The following is a 14,336-nucleotide window of genomic DNA, read 5'->3' as shown; positions in this document are numbered from 1 at the left end:
CCTGCTCAAGGCCTCTAGAATCCGGTTCTATGCTGACTGACCAACAGCTAACTCTTTGTATCCAGACAGACCCATGTGTTTGCCAGAGAACTTTCGTTTCCTGCCAGCAGCTGTTCTCCTTTGCTTTTTAAATGGAATTCCTGAAACCACCAGGCTCAGACTGATAAGGCTGTCATTTGTTTGTTCCTCATTTGTTCAATATTTAGACATTGCCTGTGGTGCCAGACACTGTGCTAGGCACAGGACACTGCAGAGAGTGGAAGAGACATGCCTTGTCCCTGCATGTGTATGCTCCCGATTCCACACGGAACTCAGCTGCATCTCCCCTGCTTCTGCTCAGCCTTGACCCCTCCAACTGCCACCCCTACCAGGATCCTGCTAATCCCTGTGTCTCTGGGACCAGGCCCTCTTTGGTTGTATCCTATGTAGCATGTGCTTTGCCAAAGCCAAGAGTGTTGCCAGGGGATGAATGCTCCCTCCTGGGAAAGCTCAGCTTCAAGCCCTTTCTGCTCAGGAGAGCGTGATTAAATGAGAAGCTGCAGAGATAAAGCAAAGACTTCAGACAAACTCTTGTTGGACTCCAACCATGTGCCAGGCACAGGGTTGGCTCCTACAAACATCTCAGCAACCTCTCAGGTTATCTCTGTTTTACTGAAGAGAAAACAGAGTTCCACAGAGGTTCTCCTCTGGGACTCAAACCCAGCTCAGTCTGACTCTGAAGTCTTCATTCTCTCCACAATTCCCTGCTGCCTCCACATCCTTATAAACCTGGTCAACCCAAGCCACGTGGGCCAAAGACTGGGGTCCAGAGCGAAGTCAATGGGGTTTGGCTCTAACTGTGGATCAGTGTTCCTCTTAACATCTTAAACACTATGTTTCTTCTTGACGTCACTTTGTGTATTTATCTATTGCATTATTTGATTGGCAGAGGGGAGTGGTGAGGCTTTCCTTAACTGACTGCAGGAAACTCTGAAACTGGAGGAAAGGTTTAACAAAACTCCAAAGGTGTTCTTTTGAGGGTATGTTCTGCATCTTTTCCTGCCAAACACTTGGTTATCGAGGTGCTCCTGGGAGGAGCACAGGTCTGAATGCCTGAAGGAGCCTCACTTCCTCTCTAGGAAAGAAGTAGCTTGGCATTGCCCTGGAGTGGGGATTCGGGGGGCTGTGCGACTTTGGGCAGAAAGCAGGAGTCAGGCTGAGCACGAGGCACGTGGCTGGAGGCGGGGAAAGGGCCTGGGTCCAGGCAGGCTTGGGGCTGGGCCCAGGGAAAGCAGCCAGACCTGCTGATGTCCCACAGGTGAGGCTCACAAGGCACAGCGCTGTTCAGGCAGGTATATGGGGAGGGAGTGAGCAGGAAAGAGGACTTCAGCAGGTAGGACTGAGCCCAGGCAGTAAGCAAGACTCAAGATCAGAGGAGGAGATGCCTTTTACAGAGGGGGCTGACTGACTAGCCTTCTGGGATCCATCGAGGAATGGTGGTGTAGGGCAGGGGTCAAGACAGGAGCTTAGGTCTGTAAAGTGGACAGAGAGCCAGGGAAGAGGGCTCCGCCAAAGTGCCCAGGTGCTCTAGCTAGACATTGGGTCTTTAAAAACCAAACCTTCCAGGGCTGTTGAGTGGCTATCTGACAACATACCCCACCCCCACCCCCACCCCCACCCTCTCCAACCTTCCTACCCAACACCCCCCAGGCAGGGAGCTGGCTCCTGCATCTGTGGCTGGGAGTATCAGTGGACCTAGCGACAGGGAACTGAGGAAGTGTGATGACAGCCATCCTGGCTCACAGTCCAGGCCCAGCCCAGCTACCTGCTTAGAGCACACGGCTCCATTGGCAGGGCCTGTGTCCATGTGTGAACGAATCCACGAAAAGTCTCCGCTTCCTCCACTCATGACCCAGGATTACTCACTCTGGCCTCCATGTAAATGCAGTTCAGAAAGTTAGAAGGTGCTGCGTATTTACAGCAACTCTATGAGATCACATTTCAGAATAGATTTCCAGGGGGAAGAAGGAAGCCAGCCACACACAGCAGCCATCTTTTCTTAGGTTTTCCCAAATGTGTCAGGGAGTCAAGTTCCACTGACCCAGGATAAACCCAGGAAAGAGGACTCAGCACATGGTCCAGGTACAGCAAGAACCCCTGAAAACTTCTATTTAGAGCAAAGGACTGGGTTTAAGCCCTGGCTCTTGCTAGCTGTGTGTCATTGGGCAAGTCACTTTACCTCTCTGAGCCGCTTTCTGTAGCAAGATGTTAAGTGAGACTGAGTATTGGGCTTGGCTCTGCCTGCCTGACTCAGGTGTCTCCTTCCCATCTCACCCTCTTCAGGCCTCCCATCTGAAGTTGTGTTCCATCTGTGATAGTAACCATCCCAGACTGAGCAGGACCATTCTATAACCCAGAGCTTGTCCAGAGGACCAAATGAGTGTGGCTATGGACGTTTGGTGAAGCTGAGAGCTCCACCACACATATGAAGTTTTTATTGTGATTCCTGCAAGCATCAGACCAGGTTGGCCAACAGCAGCATGCTCACTCTGCTCTTCACATACCCATGGCAGAAATTACTAACCAATCCAGGACTCTTCCCCCTTAGAATGATCAGCAACATCTGCAGTGGAATGGGAGGGAGGCAGGGAAGGAGAGCTATTTGCCAGTGCAATGCTGCAGTTTATAGCTTGGATACCAACTCAAAGCTCCAAATAGGTGTCTGAATGCTAATCACTGGCCCTATTTGAATCAGGCGCCCACTTCTGAGCCAATTAGCTGCAGCTGGTAGTAGGAGCAGAGGCCAAACCTGTAAGAGACAGTAGCTACCATCTAAGCTCGAGAGAAGAAAACACCTACCAGAAAAAAGCACGTTGTTCTGCTCAGGTGCAGCTATCGTCCTCCTCTGGAAAAGCCACTCTCCTGGGTTCTGAGGGTAGCCCCAAGCCATGTGGGAGGTGAGCCAACAAACCCAGGGAGGTTAAGCGGTGTGGCCAAGATGACCCTCTAGAAAGGGCTAGAACCATCTGATCCCCGGGGCTGAACTTTTTACCTTTGGGCAGGCACCAGGGTTTGCAGACTCCCCTGCATTACCCAGCCAATCTCAGAGGCCCGCAGACCCTGCAGCTGGAGGGCAGGGAGGCCTGAAAAGTGAGGCCCAGGGAGCCCTTGGCCAGTTCTAAAAGCTGAGAAGCAACCACAATGAAATCCAGAAGGCTTTTTAGAGAAGCCTGCAGTTTGGGAACAATCCTGCTAAGTCATAAATGCTTTGAATTCCTCAGCTTTTGCCTTCAGAGTTTCTGGCAGCCCGGGGCAGAGGGCGAGTATTGGTGGACAGACACCGACTCTGTGCCGGGGAAGGCCAGCCCAGGCCAGTGCTGAGTCAGAGGCAGCCGACCAAGTCTCTCCTCCAGAAAACTCTGGAGGTGGGAAGGGCTTTCGCTATGGATGCCACAGCACCCACTCAGATCCCCCTTAGAACCCAGGCACTCATTCTCCCCCCCCCCACACACACCCGTCCCCCCACCCCCAGCTACCTCCCACGCCGCCACCAGCCTCAGCCAAGGGGGCGGCTGGGCCAAGTCTACGAGCACTCCCCTGGAGAACCACTCACTGGCCCACGCAGGCACAAAGGCCAGTACCTTATTTCCATCCAGGATGTCTCCGAGGGGCCGTCCCAGCCGCGGAGCCCCTGGTGAGATTGCTGAGCAGCCGCCGCACAGCTCAGCTTCCCTCCCCGCCTGCTCCTGCTCCCTCACAGCTGTTGGCCCTGGGATCGGTGCTCGACACAGGTGTGCCTCGTTCCCTCGCTCCCAAGTCTGCCTGGGGCTGGCCAACCTCCATCTCAGGGCCTGGAAAGGGAAGGAAGAGTCGTAGGGTCTGGATGCTCAGAGAGCTGAGAAGTGGTCTCACCCAGCCCCACCGCGGAAACAGCCCACCCGAGGTCGCAGGGCAGACTGGTAGCAAAGCTGGCCCCGGGGGCCTTTGACCCCGTTGCCCTCCACCCCTGTGGGACGACGTTAAAAGTGCTGACGTGTTTGATGCTGGGCTGCTCCCCACAGACCCACAGGCCTTGAGGTTGCCCAGCCTCGAGACCACTAAGTGGCCCGGGGACAGCGACAGAGACAGCAGTGACTTGCTGGACGGGGAAGCTCACCTATCGGAGACGAGTTCCCCAGAGCAACACCCCCGTCATGTGCGGCGGACGGCAGGCGGGACATGAGAGCCTACGCCGCTCCCGGTGGGGGAGGGCGGCTACCATTTATAGGGGGAGTTAACCTCAGGTTGGCTCATCAGTTCCCAGGGAAACCAGCAACCAACAGGAGCACGCCCCTCACGGCCCCGCATGTTAACGACCATCACAAGATGTTTCCTTTTAATAACTAGCAGGTGAAGCCGTTCTGGCCTAAGGCGCGGGGGCAAGCACGTTCCTGTGAGTAGGGTGTAGGTGCAGCAGGTGTAGGTCGAGCAGGGGATGTACAAAGAGCAAGACAGCCGCCATCTTGAGGGGCCTGCAGGTACATCTGTATACCTGCTCTGTACATAAGCATTTCTCCTAATCGGCCCAGCAGCCCTGTGAGGGAGATGTCATCGACTTTGCATTTCACAGATGTTATAAATGAGTTGCATGAGGTTGCACAGCTTGGAGGCGGTGGCGCCAAATTCCAGACCAGGTCTGCAAGACTTCCCAGCCTGGGTTCTGTGCATTGGTCATACTGCCACTAGCTCTTGGGGAAAATGGGGTCTTCAGGTCGTTTATGACACATATGAGACCCACATGGGTCCTCGCCCCTGCCGCCTCTTGGGAATAATGGCTGGGGGAGGCCCTCTGTGGAAGAGGCTGTGCTCCCAGGCCTCGGTGGGAAAAAAGCCTCCTGATACACCAGCCAGGAGAGACAAGGGAGGGCTCACTGCTGCATAAGCAAGTAGGGGAAAAGGGCAGAAAATCAGGGTGGCAGTCCTACTGGTCCCTGCGGGGCCCCATGTGCACCTCAGGCAAAGAGGCCCCAACCTGCAAGTTCAGCCTCCTTCAGGCCCTGAGCCCACAGGGTCCCCTCGGTTCAGAGGCTGTGGCTGTGAGAGCAAGGGGACAGGGCGCCGTTCTCCAACACACCTGTGTTTCTGCCTCAGTGTCCTTTCCTGGCTCTCTTATTTCTCGAAGGGAGTATTACTGATTATGAGTCCAAACCGGTTGGCTGAGGTCCTGCCATCGGTCCCAGCCTTGGCTCCCTTCCCCAGGGGCTGGGGGGTAGGGATATCGGTATTTGTGCCCCCAAATCTGGCCACTGGTTGTGGTCTCCTCAAAGGGACAGCGTTCCCAGAGCTCAGGCACTGTTGATGATGGGGGTGGCCAGTGGAGGTGGCACTATGTGGACTCTGAAACTCAGACAAGGTCTAGATGGGGTGGACCTGGGAAGAGACAGTCCCCTAGGCAGACACAGTGTCCAACATCCAACATCAAGCAGAGGGGGTGGTTCCAGCCACCTATGCAGCTAGTGACCAGGAGCTTGGAAGACTGGAAACTTCCGGGAGATCCCTGGAGTTCAGGGCTGAGCCCCAGGCCAGAAAACACCTCAAGGGCTGGGCTCTGACTGTTAGGCTGAAGGACTGAACTGCCTCTGGGCCAGCAGGGATGGCCCTGGAGAAGGCAGGGCCAGCTGGGGCAAGAAATAAGGGGTCTGGACTCAGAGGTGCTCTCATACACTCAGTAATGTTTGCCTGGGAAGAGCCGAGAGTAACTGGTCCCCTAAAGTGACCAGAGTGGACAATGTCGTACTGCGGGAATGTGTGTGAGAGCTAATCTGTAAGGTGCTCAGCCTTAGGCAGCTGTGTTTGGGCTGCAGAGCAGGGCTGGCCCAGGTAGCACACGAAGTTTATCATCAGACAAGGAGCCCTGAGACCCGAGTTCAGAGCCAGCTCCTCCCCTGAGATGCCGAGAGACCCTGGGCCAGGCACAGCACCTCGGTCTCAGGTGAGTCCCTGCAGGAAACAGATGGACCTCTCAGGAGTGAGAATTTAATGAAGTCACCATTTTCAAAGCTGGGGGCAGGGCTGAGGGAGCAACGAGGAACAACAAAGCTCTGGAGACAAGCAGGTAGCCCTGGGCACCCAGTACCACGCTGGGGGCAGGAGCACGGGCCCTTATGGGGACCCGACATCTACAGCCACAAGAAAGGGCTGCCAGACAGGAGCCGTGGCTTTCGGTGCAGAAATCTACTCAGTACCACCAAACCAAGGCCAGGGAGGGAGCAGGGGAGTGAACACCCCCTTTTCTCCTGGGGCCCTGGAGTCTCCTGCCGGAGGCCAAGGGAGCCCAGCTGCTGCAGCCTCCTGGGGCACAGGGAAGGGTGGACACAGCCTGAAAGCAGGCCTGGAGGGGCAAACAGAGAAGATGCAGCACACCCTCTCTGAAAACACTTCCTCATCCAAGAAAGGAGGAAACAGCGTCTGTCCTGCTCACCTCCAGTGAGGCTGTGAGGATTGGGCAGGAGGGGACTGGGAGGCTTCTGAAGCCTCTCTCAGCTCTCTGAGCCCAGGATTATCAGCAAATAAAGTCACTAGAAGGAAGGATTGAGCAGAGCACCTGGGACAGAAGAGAAACATCAGGGGGAGCATGGCTTAGCCCATCTGGAGACCCAGCAGAGTTCAAGCTCAAGTTTGAATTTAAGTGGCCACCGCAGTTGGCACCAACTTCCTTAGGAGACAGAGGGTATATGGAAAAGGAGCAGTTAAAAGGCCCAGGTTCAAATTCTGGCTTTGCCACTTATTAGGTAAGGAAGGATACTAAAGGGAAGGTACCATCCTGAACTGTAAAAATGGGACTAAACTCTCACAGGCTTGTTATAAGGATTAAATTCAAAAACATGATGTGTGCCAGGCACTCATTAAATAGGAGCGCTTTACTTTCTTAGGGACATGGGACACAGAAGGAAATGGCACAGACAGTGTGAAGTGGTGAAAATAAAAGTGAAAAAGCAAGTAAGATGGGTGGCCTGTGAAACCAGTCCCCCTGAAGGAGGGCTGGGGAAGGTCCAAAAGAACCCCAAAATGCTGTAAGACAGGTAACATAAGACCACAGAGTGACCTGATACGAATGTCCAGGGATGACTCAGCCTCAGAGCAAAACATGGTCCAAGGCACGTGCCAGCCACAGCCCCAGGTCCCCCAGAAGCTGGCTCCTCAAGTCTTGGTGAACACATGCTTCTTCAAAGGGCATCCCATGGCTTCCAGGTGCCGGGTGGCTGGGACGGACATGGAGGATGAACCCCTGGGCACGTGCTCTCCTCTGCTGAGGGCGAGCTCCTTAGCTGCATGAGGGATGTGAACTGGATACTGACAAAGCAGCCCTGGATGCAATTCCCACCCTGCCACTAGTGGCAAAGGCTTCTCTTTGAGTCTCCTCTTACCTGCAGAACAGGAGTGATAATAATCTCCACTTCTGCAAGTTTCCATGAGGACTCCGAAAAAGCACATGGAACGTGGAAAAGCATCTGCACCCGGGGATGCGGTAAGATCAAGCAGTAGTGCCCTGTGCTCGCAGCTCTCCCCGAGGCTACCAGGCACTGGGCAGAAATGACCCTTCCCATCAAAGGCAGCGGGAGGGCTACCCCTTCCCTGCCCCAGGGCAGGAGGGAGATTAGGATGGTTGGGATTGAGAGCACAGACATCCAGGCCCCAGAACTCTGAGCACCAAGGTCACGGGGAGAGAAGTCCTTTGGGGATTTGGGGTGGTACGAGTCGGGCAGACCAATCAGGCAAAAGTGACCTCCACGGCAACTAATTCACCAAGACCGTGCTCACATTGCAGCAAACTGAACCTCTGCTGATGCTGAGAATTCCCTGCAGGTGCACGGAAAGGGCATCCCAGTGAAACTCAGCAGTGAGCTCCCAGGCAGGGAATACAGAATCTGCAAGGAAAGGACTCCTGCCTGAGTCAGGGCAGAAATAGCTCCCCCTGTGACTCCCAGACCTCCACCGCCCCAACCCATGGTGCATTAGAATGCAGTACAAACTGGGTAAGTCTCCCATTGTAGAGTGTGGGATCAGCCATTCCCAGCAAGTCCTCTCTGTTACATTCATAAGAGCAGGTACTGGTGATGAGCAAAGCCAGCCTAGGAAGACTGCCTGTAAGCTTAATGATCCTAGTTCTCAGGATAGGCCACCCAGAGAAGCACCCCACTTCCCATTCTTTGTTGGAAAAAAAGATGTCTTAGGTAGATGGGCTCCTCTCTGGACGTGCTTCCTGGGACAACAACTCCCAGCACAACTCCTGGCCCCTCAACGGCACCCAGTACATGCTCTCACTTCCATTCCCCCGTGGGACGTACTGCCATCCAGACTGAAGAAGACAACACTCAGGATCTAATGTTTATACCCAACCCACTGGAGAAGGACTCCTGGAAGCAGCATGGACCCAGGGCCCCAGACAGCACCAACGCCCCAGCCCCAGCACACCCGAAAGGAGAAAAGGCCAAGCCGCCTGGGCCCAGGGTCGCAGAACTCTGCCCTGCAGTCAGAAGGGGCAGGCTGGGCCTTCCTCTGTCTGTGGGCTCCTCACCCCGCACCCCAGGCCCCATCCCCCTGGCTCCAGCTGTCCGGACCCAGTTAATAAGGGGAAAACCACTTTTCCTTTATTTCCTCAGCATTGCAGCTCTTCCAGATGCTGGGCTGGGCTCTGGGGTCCAAAGAGGCCTACAACACAAAATGGCTATCCCGGGACCTGTAAAACAGGTCTGGGTGGGAACAAAGGCACAGGGTAAGTGTGGAAAGAAGGACAGGAGTTGAGTCGTGAAGGACCTCAAATGTCAAGCTAGGGGACTGTCTTTGTTTTGCATTCAGGAAGCAGAGAGGGTCTGTAAGTCTCTCTAAGCATGGAAGTGATAAAACCAGGCATGACTGTGCAAAGAGAGGGAAGCGGAGAGGGCCTGCTCCCTGGGCCCTCAGCCTAGCCAGCAGAGCAGTGCTGACGGGCATGTCAGCTCCTTCAGCCCGCAGGTTCTGTGCAGGTGCCAGGCTGGCTTCATCCCTGCTCTCTTGCTCACTCTACCCCCAGGCTCCTTACCCTTCTTGCCAGCATGTTCAGAGGATTTGGCTGGTCTTGTTGGAGGCCCAGAAGTCCCGAGACTCCACAGGGTAATGCAAAGTTAGAGCACGGGCTTGGAGACAGTCAGGTTGGGTTCTAAAACCGAATTTCCCTTCTGGGTGACCTTGAACAGGTCATGACCACTCTCTGAACTGGGTTCTGTTTCTGGAAAACAGCTCTGCTCATTGCTGCAGGGGTACAACGAGAACATGCGTGTCAAGGCAGCTCGTGGGTGGTGAGCACCCAGAGGGCGGTCAGTTAGTGCCTGCTGATCGTGAACCCGACGGGCAGTTTAGGCGGGGGGCTCGGCGGGAGGAAACCCAGCCAGGCCCGGCCCAGCAGGAAAACAGTTCCCTAACTGGGAGAATTCCGGGATCACCAGTATTCTGAGACCATATCAGGCAGCGCTCTGACCCCGCTGCTGTCCCCGGGGTGGGAGGGGCTGGGGCTCCACTCCAAGTGTTTATAGGCTATTAATAGTTTGTGGCAGCAGGGCTGCAGGCCACGGTCCAAGGGACTTCTCTTTTCCCTTCTGCTCTCAGCTGTTCTGCTCTTTAGAACCACTTAGAAAAAGTTGTATTATTTGGGAAAGTTGGTGGGGCAGAGCGCATGAAATCCTTCCTAGAGAAGACCACCCCAAGTTGTTTGTTTCCCAGCAAACATCTATATATTCCATCTCTCTCTATTTTTTTATGCCTTCCTAGTAAGGTAAATGAAAGCCTTCCTTTTCTGCTCTTTGACTTTTTTTTTTTTTTTTGATTGTCTATAAAGAGGAGTTCACACTGTAAAGCACTTTGACGTTTTCTCATTTAATCCTTATCCTGAGGTAGGGGCTCCTTTTGTCCCCATTTTGCAGGTAAGAAAACTGAGGTTATGAGAGCCTATGTCATTCAGCTGAGCTGCAGGGCTGCCAAGCGAATGGCCAGGGTCAAGCTCAGGATTCCTTCCTCTAAGTCCTGCACTCTTTCTCGTGTCACCCGCTGCCTCCTATTTCCCTGAGGAACTCCCTCCAGTGGCTTTTCAGAGGTCCTCTCTGAAGAACAGGCGAACAGAGAATTCTAGCGTTTGAGAGGACCTACCTCATCTCCCACACGAGGCAGGAACCCCTCCCACAGTATTCCTGGCAAATGTCCTGTGTCCTGGAAGAAGGGAGGGGAACCCTCATTAACCAGCCTGTGAAGGAGAGCCTCCCCTAGGTTGCCTTCACCTGGAGAAAGCACAAGTTCTGACTTGACTGGCCTAAATCAAAAGGAAACTGCATCCACATAACAAGAATTCCAGGGCTGGTTTGCTCCGTGGTTCCATGACATCACCAAGGACCCAGGATCTTTCCCGTGTTCAGCTGTGCCATCCTCAGGGTCTGTGTTTCTCCACGTGGGCCTGAGATGGCAGCCTCAACAGCCAGTGAAAAAGGGACTGGATTCTTCCGCTGTGTGTCTTCTTCTGCCTCTTTTTTTAAAGCAAAGAACCTTTCCTGGCATCCCTTAGCAATGTGCCTTCTTGGCCAGGACTGAGCCTCACGGCCTCCCTTGAACCAGTCACAGGCAAAGGGAGTGAGATCACCAGAATGACTGGCCTGAAGTAGTGAATATTAATTATGCCTTCCTGAGTCATGGAAAGGAGACACGGAGCCCTATATACAATCAGGATTCTGCCAGCAAGGAAAAACGGGAGAATGGTGTGGGGCGAACTGACCAGATATCTCTGATCCTGGTAGGTGCTGTTTTCTCTGGCTTTAAATGAAAAAGAAAAAGACAAAAAAACATTGAGAAAAAACTCAATGACAGTGGGGTGGGTATAGCTCAGTGGTAGAGAGCATACTTTGCATGCATGAGGTCCTGGGTTCAATCCCCAGTACCTCAAAAAAGAAAAGAAAAAGAAAAGAAAAAAGAAAAGAAAAGAAAAGAAAAAAGAAAAGAAAAAAGAAAAGAAAAGAAAAGAAAAGAAAAAGAAGAAACTCAGTAACTTCAATCCTTGTCTGTTGGATTCTACCCAGGATCCCTCTCACTCCTACAATCCCAAGAGTATCCAGAACAATGTTGTACAGAGAGATAGTGCTCAACAAACCAGCACACTTAAAGCAACATACATTTAGGGGTTGCCCACCGTGTGCCAAGCAGTTTTTAGGGTTCAGGGGGTGCAGAGAGGAACAAGGCAGAGTCTCTGCCCTGGAGCTGACAGCCTGGTACCTTTGGGTTATTATTATATATTATTATTATTATTATTATTATTATTATTATTATTATTATTATTATTATTATTATTATTATTATTAACTAACATTTACTTAGCACACATAATGTGCTGGGGATTTTGGAAACATATAACATTCAGGTCAAGATTCAGGGTATTTTTGGTACCCCATTTGGCAGACAAGAAAGTGACACTGTGGAACAGGAAGGAACTTGCCCAAAGTCTCAGGGTTCGTGGGTGTCAGACTCAAGGACAAACAGAGTCCACCTAACTCAGAGCTCCCTCTCTTCCTATTAGTCGCGTTCTCTGTGCCCTGTGCCCTACAGAATGTCCTAGCTTACCAACAAAAAAGAAAGTAAAACGTTAAGCCAGCATGTGAATATGTCTCAAAAGTTATTGTCATAAGGCCAGCTTTTTTTAAATCTTTGTCTCTTTTGCTCTACTCAGTGGGGGTGGCCCTTCCCCGACCAACAGGAGTGAAGTTGGGCAGTTTCACCATCTTCTTCTGACTCTTCATGCCTCACATAAAGTGTCTAATAAAATAAGTCAAAGATTAAAATGTGTCCCCTCCCTCACCTGGAGAGTTACGCCAGGGAGAACCCGCAGTCAGGGACGTGGGATCCGTCTTCTCTCTTCACTGTTTGGAGAAATAATTTTCCTCAGGTCAGCATCCCTGGTGAGTCATTTCTGGAATCCAGCCGTTTGTCCACTTTGAATGTCAGGCCCTTTTACCACCAGCCTTCTGGTCCCTCTGGGCCTTCTGGAGCTGCCTCATGACAATTTGAAGAACAAGCTCTAAGATGCCACAGGTGGAAATGAAAGATATTTGTTGGCCAGCTTTGCTAGGAAGTGTCCTTCTTGACATGTCATGTGGTTCAGGATCCCACTAGGTCCACTATGAATCCACGCTCCTCCTCTTCACCAGCACACGCTGCTGGATGTTGCTGAGCTGTACCAGAATTCATCTCCCTGTCTGGATTGAGGATGCTTTGTGGGAGCCCAGGAGCCAAGGAGTCGGCAGGGAGCCACCCATCTAGCCCAGGAAGCCTGTTTTGAAGGAATTACAAGAAATTCCATAAACATCGCTGCCTAAGCCCCAGTGAGTCACACTGCAGGTCTCTCAGTGCCCTGGGCCGTCGTGTCTGCAATCTGGACCCGTTAGAGCACACATGTATTTCTACGGTAAATGTACCCAGGACACTGTCTCCTCCCCTTCGAGGGCAAAGAGCAATGGGCAGCTTCTCAGAACACCCGCGTCTCTGTGCCAGTTGCTGGGAGTTCTTCTCCTTAAATAAGTGTTCTCTGAGGAAACTCGCTCAATAACCTCCCAGGGGGCTCCCGGGACCCACAAGGTCTTCAGTGGGGGGGCTTGGGCGACCGTTGGCCGGGCCTCTGTCATTTTCGTAACATACTCTCCCAACCCTCTCCCATTTGGGTTGCTTCCCTTTTGTTCAGCTTCTTTTTTCTCATTCCAGTCTCTTTCCTTGGACTCTAAATACGGCCTTCTTGCCCATGGCGAGTGCTGTAACACAGTGAGAACAAGGAAAGGCCGAGATTCAGGCTACAGCCAGGGTCAAATCCAGACACTTCTATTTACCCCTGTCAGTTCAAAGGAAAGAGACTCAACTTTCCTGAGGCCTAGTTTCCTCCTTTGTAAAATAGGGATGATGGTTTCTACCTCAGAGTGTGTTGGGGGTTAAATGAGATCTTTGGTGTAGGGGGTCTGGCATAGCATCAGATTCACGATCCACGTCAGCCTCACACCGTGCAGCCCACCCCAGGAGACTCACTAGTGCTCCAGACAGGTTTCTTGAACTAACCTGCTAGTGATGTTTTCCAGATTTCTGGGCTGCACTGGAAAGGTTCCCTCTACCAACCCTATCTCAGTTTAAAAAAAAAAAAAAAGTCAGAAGCTTGAAAGCTGAGGAGGGACTAGAGAGAGGGCAGTGAAGTAAGCCGGATGCTAGAAGCCCAGACTGCCTCTGGCTCACTCTAGATTTGAGGGAAACCTGGAATTACTGCGATTTCATCACAGCGGCTGGTCCAAGATAAACCTGCCAGAACGGCTCCGAGGCCAGATCTGGATTGCTGTGATAGCGGGGGCCTGCTGAGAAGCAAGAGAAACTATTTATCTGACATTTTTTCAACCCCAACCAAGAATTTTCTTTGGCTCAGGATGCCGTTGGGACCAGTTTTCATTTGCATGGAGCTCATTTGAGCATCCGCGCCTCTGACAGCAGAGACTTCTTAGAAGGACTTCCATTCCCCTACCTCCCTTCCACGTGTGCCTTCCTCCTCATTCAGAAATAATGATTCATCCAGGAGGCTACTCCCCACGCCTTACTTGTGCTTGGATTGTGCCAGAACCTCACATATAGGTTCTCTCTGATTCGGTCCCACACACAGCCGGTGCAGGCCTGGGCAGCAGCAAACATGGCCGCCAAGGAACATTCGCCCACCTTCCAAACCTGGCCCCATGTTAAGCGATGTGGCACATTTTAATACATTTCGCCATTTCAAGGTGTGGCAGAAAATTAGAGTGCGAATCTTCTTAACAGCTGCTTCTAGAGTCTGCAGTCTCTGCATCCTCGACCCTGTGGTGCCAACCACAGAAAGACTAGTCCATTTACTATATATCTTGGAGGGGTTTTAAGGCAGTCATGTCTGGAAGAAAATAACATCATTCTTGTGATATTATTACGTGGGTTTTACACTTTTCAAATAGGACGAATTTGCGGGTGGCATGAATAGCCTAGGAATAGAATAGTTAGGTGTTTTTTGAGAGAAAAATCCAGAATGAATCTAATCAGAGCATCATTACCTGCTTCCAACCAGTCATCTTATTCCAGCGATATTTCCCAGAACCGCCTTAGGAGACTACTGTATGTCTTTGATTCATCGTTCTTTTTTTTCTTAAGACAAGGATATGGCCTGTCACATCCTCATTGATGTGAAGGCCTCACATTTTATTTATTTTTACATATAAATATATATTTTTTCTCTCTCATATTATTTTTATTATAGGTTATTACAAACTATTGAATATAGTTCCTTGTGCTATACAGCAGGACCTTGTTGTTTA

At 52.0% G+C, this 14,336-nt stretch overlaps 1 long non-coding RNA gene across 1 annotated transcript in view; it reads right to left on the bottom strand.

Annotated features, from left to right (window-relative positions):
* The window catches only part of LOC116666438, a 72,814-nt gene extending 60,460 nt beyond the window's left edge, over positions 1 to 12,354 (bottom strand). Inside the window, exons 1-2 of the long non-coding RNA XR_004323286.1 lie at positions 11,831 to 12,354; positions 3,621 to 3,830 (exon numbers count right to left, since the gene is read on the bottom strand). This is a non-coding gene — a long non-coding RNA (uncharacterized LOC116666438). The remainder of the gene's footprint in view (positions 1 to 3,620; positions 3,831 to 11,830) is intronic.
* Positions 12,355 to 14,336: the final 1,982 nt, after the last annotated feature.

The sequence above is a fragment of the Camelus ferus genome, chromosome 10 (assembly GCF_009834535.1).
Source record: "Camelus ferus isolate YT-003-E chromosome 10, BCGSAC_Cfer_1.0, whole genome shotgun sequence".
In the NCBI taxonomy this organism is placed as follows: domain Eukaryota; kingdom Metazoa; phylum Chordata; class Mammalia; order Artiodactyla; family Camelidae; genus Camelus; species Camelus ferus.
This window is presented reverse-complemented; position numbering and strand designations above follow the sequence as displayed.